Here is an 8111-nt window from a genome sequence, read left to right as displayed (position 1 = left end):
GATTTCTGCACTCGTCTTCAGCTTCCCTATAATGATCCCTTCTCTCTCTCTGAACTTCGTTCTGCCCTGGCCCTCTGCGGTTCTACGGCGGCGGGCTCTGATGGTATTCATTATGAGATGCTTCGCCTTCTCCCTCCGAGCACGTCTCAGTATTTACTGAGTCTGTATAATCGGATCTGGGAGTCGTCGTCAGTCCCTGAGGACTGGCTCGATGCCGTTGTCCTCCCTGTTCGCAAACCGGGGTCTCTGGGTACTTCCCCTAAGGACTTTCGCCCTATTGCTCTCACAAGTTGTGTCTGCAAACTCTTTGAACGTATGGTTAACGTTCGTCTGATGTGGTTCCTGGAACACCATCACCTCCTCTCCCCTTCTCAATTTGGTTTCCGCAAGTGCCGCAGCACGACAGATGTCCTGGTGAACTTGGAGGTCTATATTCGTACTGCTTTTGCTGCGAAGACCTCCGTTGTTGCCGTCCTTTTTGACCTAGAAAAGGCTTACGACACCACTTGGCGTTATCATATCCTATCTCAACTTCATTCTTTTGGCCTTCGTGGTCATCTCCCTCTCTTTCTCCGCAGCTTCCTCTCTCGTCGTTCCTTTCGGGTGCGCCTTGGTACCGCTCTCTCTCCCTCTTTTCAGCAATACGAAGGTGTGCCCCAAGGTAGTGTTCTGAGCACTACTCTTTTTCTGGTTGCCCTCAATGGTCTTCTTTCCTCTCTTCCTTCTGGTGTCTTCTCCGCTCTCTATGTCGATGATCTTGCCCTTTGTTGTCAGGGTGATGATTCGCCTCTCCTTCAACGCCGGCTTCAACTTGCGATTGATGCCGTGTCGTCTTGGGCCACAGGTCATGGCTTCAAGTTCTCTACTTCTAAGACTTGTGCCATGACTTTTACGCGGAAACGGGTTGTTCTTCGTCCCTCTTTGTCACTTTATGGTCATCCCCTTGAATACAAAGATTCCGCGAAGCTTTTGGGGTTATTCCTTGACACTCGTTTGTCTTGGTCTCCCCATATCTCTTACCTCCGTGTTGAGTGCTCTAAGTCCCTTACCCTCCTTCGGGTCTTGTCCCATACTTCTTGGGGGGCAGATAGGCGCACTCTCCTTGCTTTACATTCCTCTCTCGTCCTGTCTAAGCTCGATTATGGTTGCCCTGCTTACTCGTCTGCTTCTCCTTCTACTCTTCGCCGTCTTGATGCTTTGCACCATACTGGGTTGCGCCTCAGTTCTGGTGCCTTTCGTTCGACTCCCGTCCTTAGCTTGTATGTTGACACTGGCTTCCTGTCTCTCCAGGACCGCCGTGATCGCTACTGTCTTCGCTATCTTGCGCGGTCCTTGCAACATCCTTCCTCTCGTCTCTGTCGTGCTTTAACTTTTACCCCTCCTGCGGTTCCTGTTCCTCTTCACCACCTCCCTCTTTCTGTCCGGTTATCTCGCCTGCAGGATTCTCTTTCCGTTCGTATTTCTGATGTTTCTCCTCGTGTTGTTCCTTCTTTGCCCCCGTGGAGGGTCCCTCTTCCGCGGTTTTGTACATCCTTGACTCGTATCACTAAAGCTTTTACCCCTCCTACAGTTCTAAAACGCCTTTTCCTCGAGCACTTTTCTTCTCACTCCCGCTCCGTTTCTGTCTTCACCGATGGGTCTAAGTCAGCGGACGGTGTTGGCTACTCTGTTGTTTTTCCTGATCGCACTTATATGTGTCGCTTGCCTCCGGAGACTAGCATCTTTACAGCGGAACTTTATGCTATTCTCTATGCTCTTCGTCTCCTGCTTTCTCGTTGTCAGTCTTCCTTTGTGGTTGTTGTTGACTCTCGTAGTGCCCTCATGGCTCTCGGGTGCTTTAATCCAGTTCATCCGGTAGTTGTCGAGATCCAGCATTGGCTGTTTCTCGTTCACAGTAAATTTAAGTCGGTTGAGTTTTGTTGGGTTCCCAGCCATATTGGCGTGTCTTTAAATGAGCGTGCGGATGCTGCCGCTAAGGAAGCTGTCCGCTCTTGTCCCATCTCTCGTAAAGGCATTCCGTATTCCGACTTTTACCCGGTTATCCATTCCTCAGTCCTTACCCGTTGGCAGGCTTCTTGGTTGTCTGTTACTGGTAACAAGCTACGTACTCTTAAATGTTGTGTTTCCTCGTGGCCGTCCTCCTTCCACCGTAACCGGCGGTGGGAAACAGCTCTGGCGAGGTTGCGTCTTGGCCATACTCGCTTAACCCATGGTCACTTGATGGAGCGCCACCCTGCTCCTTATTGTCCTAGTTGCATTGTCCCTCTTACGGTCGTGCATGTCCTTCTTGAATGTCCTGACTTCCAGGACGAGCGTGTGTCTTGCTTTCCGACCGCCCCTCGCGGTCACCTGTCCCTCGATAGAATTCTTGGTGACTCGGATACTTTTGATATCGTTCGCCTTATGCGTTTTTGTTCTCGTATTGGCATCCTTGGTGATATTTAGCGCCCTCTGATTATTTTGCGTATTTGATGGTGCTACATAGCCTTCCCGGTTTGGTGCCTTCTTTTGATAATTACTTACTTACTTACTTCCCCAATCTTTCCTTCTTCGTAAACCTGTCCTTGAGTCTCGTCCTTTAGATTTCTGCACTCGTCTTCAGCTTCCCTATAATGATCCCTTCTCTCTCTCTGAACTTCGTTCTGCCCTGGCCCTCTGCGGTTCTACGGCGGCGGGCTCTGATGGTATTCATTATGAGATGCTTCGCCTTCTCCCTCCGAGCACGTCTCAGTATTTACTGAGTCTGTATAATCGGATCTGGGAGTCGTCGTCAGTCCCTGAGGACTGGCTCGATGCCGTTGTCCTCCCTGTTCGCAAACCGGGGTCTCTGGGTACTTCCCCTAAGGACTTTCGCCCTATTGCTCTCACAAGTTGTGTCTGCAAACTCTTTGAACGTATGGTTAACGTTCGTCTGATGTGGTTCCTGGAACACCATCACCACCTCTCCCCTTCTCAATTTGGTTTCCGCAAGTGCCGCAGCACGACAGATGTCCTGGTGGACTTGGAGGTCTATATTCGTACTGCTTTTGCTGCGAAGACCTCCGTTGTTGCCGTCCTTTTTGACCTAGAAAAGGCTTACGACACCACTTGGCGTTATCATATCCTATCTCAACTTCATTCTTTTGGCCTTCGTGGTCATCTCCCTCTCTTTCTCCGCAGCTTCCTCTCTCGTCGTTCGTTTCGGGTGCGCCTTGGTACCGCTCTCTCTCCCTCTTTTCAGCAATATGAAGGTGTGCCCCAGGGTAGTGTTCTGAGCACTACTCTTTTTCTGGTTGCCCTCAATGGTCTTCTTTCCTCTCTTCCTTCTGGTGTCTTCTCCGCTCTCTATGTCGATGATCTTGCCCTTTGTTGTCAGGGTGATGATTCGCCTCTCCTTCAACGCCGGCTTCAACTTGCAATTGATGCCGTGTCGTCTTGGGCCACAGGTCATGGCTTCAAGTTCTCTACTTCTAAGACTTGTGCCATGACTTTTACGCGGAAACGGGTTGTTCTTCGTCCCTCTTTGTCACTTTATGGTCATCCCCTTGAATACAAAGATTCTGCGAAGCTTTTGGGGTTATTCCTTGACACTCGTTTGTCTTGGTCTCCCTATATCTCTTACCTCCGTGTTGAGTGCTCTAAGGCCTTTACCCTCCTTCGGGTCTTGTCCCATACTTCTTAGGGGGCAGATAGGCACACTCTCCTTGCTTTACATTCCTCTCTCGTCCTGTCTAAGCTCGATTATGGTTGTCCTGCTTACTCGTCTGCTTCTCCTTCTACTCTTCGCCGTCTTGATGCTTTGCACCATACTGGGTTGCGCCTCAGTTCTGGTGCCTTTCGTTCGACTCCCATCCTTAGCTTGTATGTTGACACTGGCTTCCTGTCTCTCCAGGACCGCCGTGATCGCTACTGTCTTCGCTATCTTGCGCGGTCCTTGCAACATCCTTCCTCTCGCCTCTGTCGTGCTTTAACTTTTACCCCTCCTGCGGTTCCTGTTCCTCTTCACCACCTCCCTCTTTCTGTTCGATTATCTCGCCTACAGGATTCTCTCTCCGTTCGTATTTCTGATGTTTCTCCGCGTGTTGTTCCTTCTTTGCCCCCGTGGAGGGTCCCTCTTCCCCGGTTTTGTACTTCCTTGACCCGTATCACTAAAGCTTTTACCCCTCCTACGGTTCTAAAACGCCTTTTCCTCGAGCACTTTTCTTCTCACTCCCGCTCCTTTTCTGTCTTCACCGATGGGTCTAAGTCAGCGGACGGTGTTGGCTACTCTGTTGTTTTTCCTGATCACGCTTATATGTGTCGCTTGCCTCCGGAGACTAGCATCTTTACAGCGGAACTTTCTGCTATTCTCTATGCTCTTCGTCTCCTGCTTTCTCGTTGTCAGTCTTCCTTTGTGGTTGTTGTTGACTCTCGTAGTGCCCTCATGGCTCTCGGGTCCTTTAATCCAGTTCATCCAGTAGTTGTCGAGATCCAGCATTGGCTGTTTCTCGTTCACAGTAAATTTAAGTCGGTTGAGTTTTGTTGGGTTCCCAGCCATATTGGTGTGTCTTTAAATGAGCGTGCGGATGCTGCCGCCAAGGAAGCTGTCCGCTCTTGTCCCATCTCTCGTAAAGGCATTCCGTATTCCGACTTTTACCCGGTTATCCATTCCTCAGTCCTTACCCGTTGGCAGGCTTCTTGGTTGTCTGTTACTGGTAACAAGCTACGTACTCTTAAATGTTGTGTTTCCTCGTGGCCGTCCTCCTTCCACCGTAACCGGCGGTGGGAAACGGCTCTGGCGAGGTTGCGTATTGGCCATACTCGCTTAACCCATGGTCACTTGATGGAGCGCCGCCCTGCTCCTTATTGTCCTAGTTGCATCGTCCCTCTTACGGTCGTGCATGTCCTTCTTGAATGTCCTGACTTCCAGGACGAGTGTGTGTCTTGCTTTCCGACCACCCCTCGCGGTCACCTGTCCCTCAATAGAATTCTTGGTGACTCGGATACTTTTGATATCGTTCGCCTTATGCGTTTTTGTTCCCGTTTTGGCATCCTTGGTGATATTTAGCGCCCTCTGATTATTTTGCGTATTTGATGGTGCTACATAGCCTTCCCGGTTTGGTGCCTTCTTTTGATAATTACTTACTTACTTGGTGGTCGGCTGCCAGAGTGATGCTTCATGGGACAACTCTGACCATTTGTAGCATTAGGCTCCTGGTGTTGCTTTCTCCAATTATGCCGGACTGCTTTTCTTTGTTTTGTTTTCTACCCCTCTATTTGCTAGCTTCCTGCTGACCTTACCTGTTCAGCTCGTTGATACTGTGAGGTGGGATTAGTGGACGGCTGCTGGAGAGTGATGCTCCATGGGACAGACCTGTCCTTTTGTCGCCTTGTGCTGCTGACCTCTCAAATTTTGCTCGACTTTATCTTTTCCTTGTGTTTTTTTTTTTTTTTTTTTTTTTTTTTTTTTCTTCTTCTTCTATTGGCCGTTTTGGTTATTCCTTTGGACTTCTTCTATTTTGATGCCTGGGTGCTTAAGGAGGCATACTCTTGTACCCGTAAAACTGTAGTACCCAACGTACAAAGCGAGGGTAACCTTTTATTGTCGATCCCCCTTTCGTCACTGAACCCGATCTCGACGGACTGACGGTTCTTAAGGTGGCGTTTATGGGCCATATACTCACGACGCACCCCTAGGAGGCCCCAGCATGCTGGGCGATAGCTTCTTGTTGGGTGTCCTGCCTCTAATTGTGGCTCCATCGTGGGGTGTGTGGGGGGGGGGGCCCATTCAAGAATATTTATGGTTTGTACCTATGTTTTGTTCTGTTCCTCCATTACCTTCTCAGGCTCGTGGGATGGTCGACCAAGCTCCCCTGAGTCGGTCAGTGTTGGAAAACCGGGCTCTGTAGCCTCCGCTGCATTGGGCCCCGACCTTGCTGCTCCTCCTGGCTTCTGACAACTCCACTCGGCTACTCTCCCTCTGTTGGGTCGAGCTCCCAGTAGTGACTACCTCGTCCCCTGGCACGGCTCCATCTCTAGTTGTAAGTGCTGCACCTTTTAACACCTCTCTGGGGGTTCTCAACGCCGTCCTCGACACGGCCACCCTCGCTCAATTCCTTCCCGTTCTGATGCCTATAAAGCCTTGTTTGGTCCCACTTCGTGGGCCAGATACTTTGATCTCCTCCCTCTTGATTCTGTGCCTCCTGACGATTTCTCCCTCCATCGACATCTTGTGGATTCCTGTTACCTTCAACCCTACGTCTCGGTACACGTGTCGTTGATGCTCCTTCTCAGGATGCAGCTTCCCGCTTGGCTGCCTTATCCTGCCTTAGCAAGACCCCTGTTCAGGTCTCGAAGAACGCTGTTGAATGCCAGTGTTGGCACTATTCTCCTCCCGCCCCATGTTGCAACCGGTGTTCGGAATCTGCAGGACTGCCACGATGACATTCGGCGTATTCTCGATGCCCAGGGCCATTCTGTTCTCCGGGTTGACACGTTTACTCGTCCCCCTCGTGGTCGTCGCCGTCAACCCCTTCGGGTTGTGAAGATTACCTTTGATGGTAGGACCCTTCCACCCTCTGTCATTCTTGCTGGTGCCAGGAGTACATTCTTTCTCCTAGGCTCTGTAACAAGTGCTGGAGGTTTGGGCATGGTGCCCTTCGCTGCTCTGGGACTGTCTGTCCTTAGTGTGAGGGTGAAAGTCACTAAGTAGGAGTGCACCTCTCCCGAGGTTCGCTGCCTCGACTGCGGTGAGGCCCATCCTACCTTCTCCCGTGCGTGTATCCATTACAAGCTTGAGGCAGCCGTCCTCAACTTGAAGCACCGTGAGCATTTATTTTTCACTGAGGCGAGGTGCCAGGTTCGCCAGGTCCCGCCTTATTCTAATGTCTCTTATGCTCGCGTGTTGCACTCTTCCTCTCCTTGTTCTTCCCACCTTCCTCACTCGCAACCGTTTCCGGGCCTTGGACCCTGATACGCCCGCTGCCCCCTCCTCTGTTCCTTTGAGTTCTGTCCCGAAGGGGTCCCCCCTCCTGGTCCTCTGTCTGGGGTCCCCTTCTTTCTACCCGGTCTGTCATGTCTCCTGTGTCTTCTTCCTCGTCTCCCTCCGATCCTCCTTCCCATCGTTTTCCTCCATCTACTGACTCTCCGCTGCCTGTCAGTGCGGGCTGATGTCCATCGCTCTCCTAACGGCCGTCGTGTGTGCTCTCGTTCAGCTAATGTTGAGATGCTGGAATCCGTTGCCCGGTACATAGATGCTGGGACATCGGTCTCTTTAAGTCAGAAGTGTAAGCCTGGCTCCTCTTCTTCCTCCTCCTTGGCGGGTAAGAAGGCTTTGCCCTCTTCGTTGGCCCCTACTACTGACTATTGCTCCTTCTCCTCCCGTTTCGGTGGTTGCACCCACTGTTCCTGCTATGGAGGTTTCTTTGGCCCCCGCTTCCCTCTCAGTTGCTGCCCTTGCTGAGGTGCACTCCCCTCTTTCTACTCCCCCTCTTCCTGCTGTTGTCCTTGACTGCTCCTCTCCGTTGTCTCCTCTTCCTTCTCCTCCTCCGGACCCCGCCCGCCCACCTCTGGTCTGTTCTCCCGCTTCCTTCCATCCGTCTTTGCTCAGTTTACCCATGCCCCCTAACCCTGACTTTGCTGACCCTGATCCCGACCCTGATATTCTTTAACGTGCTGTGTTACTTTGATCTTTATTTCTTCCTTGTTCTATGTCCTTTCTCTTCTCGTCGATGTTTATTCTTCAATGGAACGTTCGAGGTTATTATGCCAATTAACTCCAACTCCAACTAATGATTTTGCAGTTTTTGCCCCTTTGTGTCTGTCTCCAGGAGCCGATGCTTGGTGCTCGTCCTGGTCGCTTTCGTGGCTATTCTTTTCTCTCCCCATCCCCCCAGCTGTTGCTGGGGCTCTTACTCTTCTGCTCTCTTGATTCGCTCTGATGTTCCCTTTGTCCCCTTACTTTTTCCTTCGCCTCTCCATTGTTCTGCTGCTCTTATCTTTGTGGGGAAATGGTACACTGTTTGTTCCATTCATCTCCCCCCGAGTGTAGCGCTTTCTCTTTCTGATCTGAAATACTTACTGGACTCCTTGTCAGAGCCTGTGCTCCTGCAGGGTGATTTCAATTGTCGTCATTCCCTTTGGGGGTGATGTTC

Source organism: Procambarus clarkii, unplaced genomic scaffold, assembly GCF_040958095.1.
Source record: "Procambarus clarkii isolate CNS0578487 unplaced genomic scaffold, FALCON_Pclarkii_2.0 HiC_scaffold_168, whole genome shotgun sequence".
NCBI lineage: Eukaryota > Metazoa > Arthropoda > Malacostraca > Decapoda > Cambaridae > Procambarus > Procambarus clarkii.
The sequence above is the reverse complement of the archived record's forward strand: the minus strand, read 5'-3'. Positions refer to the sequence as shown.